General features: G+C 43.0%; 1 pseudogene; it reads left to right on the top strand.

Annotated features, from left to right (window-relative positions):
- Positions 1–1,348: 1,348 nt before the first annotated feature.
- On the top strand, positions 1,349–1,661 carry LOC103275682 (annotated as a pseudogene).
- The last annotated feature ends 900 nt before the right edge of the window (positions 1,662–2,561 follow it).

Here is a 2,561-nt window from a genome sequence, read left to right as displayed (position 1 = left end):
ACCCGTGATTTCCTTCTCTTGTCTGATTGCTCTAGCTAGGACTTCCAACACTATGTTGAACAGGAGAGGAGAGTGGGCATCCTTGTCTTGTTCTAGTTTTCAAGAGAAATGATTCCAATTTCTGTCTGTTTAGCAGTATGTTGGCTGTGGTTTTCTTATAGATGGCTCTTACTATTTTGAGGTGTGTGCCATCTATGCCTTGACATTTGAGGGTTTTTGCCAAGAAGGGGTGCTAGATTTTATCAAAAGTTTTTTCCATGTCTAATGATAGAATCATGTCTTTGAATAGAATAGATGTCTTTACATCTACTGATGTACTTAATTACGTTTATGGTCCTGTGGATGTTGAACCAGTCCTGCATCCTGGAGATGGAACCTACTTGGTCACTAATCATCAAAGAAATGCAAATTCAAACCATACTGAGATACCACATAACTCCAGTCAGGACGGCCATCATCAATAACTCAAAAAACATCAGATGCCAGAGAGGATGCTGCGAAAAGGGAACACTTCCATACCGTTGGTGGGAGTGTAAACTAGTACAGCCTCTGTGGAAAACAGTGTGGCATTTCCTAAAAGATCGAAAAATCTCCCTCCCATATGACTCTGCAATCCCCTTGTTGGGTACATACCCAAAGGAACTCAAATCGCTCTATGAAAATGATACCTGCACATGCATGTTTATTGCAGCATTATTCACAATAGCAAAAAACATGGAACTAACCATGCTGCCCATTGAAAGAGGACTGGATTTTTACAATGGGGTACATATACACAATGGAATACTATGCAGCCATAAAAAGGACAAAATTATGAACTTCGCAGCAATTTGGATGGACTTTGAGGCAATAATTCTGAATGATCTATCACAGAAACAAAGAACCTAGTATCACATGTTCTCACTCATAAGTGGACCTTGAACTACTATCGTAATACTATAAGAAAGGGTTTGGCAGCAGTGGGAAACTGCCAGGGGAGGGCAGGGGCTGAACTGGCAGTAGTGAGAAACTGCAGAGGAGGGGGAACACACCTCATCAAAAAGGGTACCTGCATAATAAACTTTTGCATACCTAACCCCACATATTTAAAACAAATAAATAAATGTAAAAATGAATATAGTTTAATAACTAGAGGAGTTTGGCACAAAAATATTGAGAAAATAGTATTTTGGTGACAAAGAAAGAAGGGATGAAAATGTTCAAAGGAAATCTTATGTACATCCAGGAGAAGAAGAGAAAGGAGAGACTGAAGTTAGAAGTGACTAGAGGAGGGCTCCACTCACGGGAATTGGCTGCACACAACACTGCTGCTCGGCAGCATAGGCTGCAGCGAGGAGAATTTGGTGCAATGTCTCACACCACTTTGCTGGTGCAGCCCACCAAGAGGCCAACAGGCAGGACATATGGTGACTGAGTCTGTGAACCAGTGCATGAAAGGCATTTGTCAAATGTATGAAGAACATCTGAAGAGGATGAATCCTAACAGCCCCTCCACCACATATGACATCAGTCAGTTGTCTGATTTCATTGATGATCTGGCAGACCTCTGCTGCGTGGTTTATCGAGCTGATACCCAGAAATACCAACCATTTCACAAAGACTGGATGAAAGAGAAGATTTACGTACTCCTTCGCCGGCAGGCCCAGCAGGCTGGGAAGTAACCGAGTGGGAAGCACTGGGGATGGGGTGGGTGTAGAACACAAATGTGTGCAGTGAGCTGTAGTGGGAGTTTTGTATTATAGGATTCCTGTTTCCATGTTGTTACATTCTAACCAGGATGGAGTGTATTGCATAAATGTGAGGATCTTATTCAATCTAAAACCCCTGCTGCCTCCTTTTCTTTTTCTCTTTTTTACTTAAACATTTTTATGATGATTTAGATGAAAGCTGTTCCTTGTCATTTAATGTTGGCTGCAATCCTTCCAACTGTTGATGTCTCCTTTGTAGCATTCACTTTACAAACCCTTATTCAAGATGGGGTGGGGGTGGTGACACAGTTTAGCTATATTCTCAAGATAAAGTCTCAGTGAAAAGCAAATAAATTTTCTTTAGTTAAAAAAAAAGCCGGGCTCGGTGGCTCAGCCTGTAATCCCACGCCTTTGGGAGGCTGAGGTGAGAGGATTGCCTGAGCCCGCGGGTTCGAGACCCGCCTGGGCAGCGAGACCTCATCTCTACAATAAATCAAAAAAATCAGCCAGGCATGGTAGCGCATGCCTCTAATTCCGGCTACTTGGAAGGCTGAGGTGGAAGGATCGCCAGAGCCCGGCAGGTCAAGGCTGCGGTGGCCGGGAGCGGCCACTGCACTCCAGTCTGGGTGACAGAGTGAGACTCCAACTCAAAAAAAAAAAAAAAAGAAGAAGAAAAAGTGACTCGAGGAAGAGATATCCTGAAAGGGTGGACCAGGTAGAATGCACAGCACAGGTTAAACTGTCTTGAGAGCAAATCAGTTTCCATAGTACTGAGAAATAAATGGATAGGTAGAGTGGGAAGATAACAGACCATAGGCCTACAGGCAGTGATAAATCAACAGTCTTATATGTGTAAGAAGGGATGTAACTGAT

The sequence above is a fragment of the Carlito syrichta genome, unplaced genomic scaffold (genome assembly GCF_000164805.1).
Source record: "Carlito syrichta isolate Samal-C Ts95f unplaced genomic scaffold, Tarsius_syrichta-2.0.1 Scaffold315643, whole genome shotgun sequence".
In the NCBI taxonomy this organism is placed as follows: Eukaryota; Metazoa; Chordata; class Mammalia; order Primates; family Tarsiidae; genus Carlito; species Carlito syrichta.
This window is presented reverse-complemented; position numbering and strand designations above follow the sequence as displayed.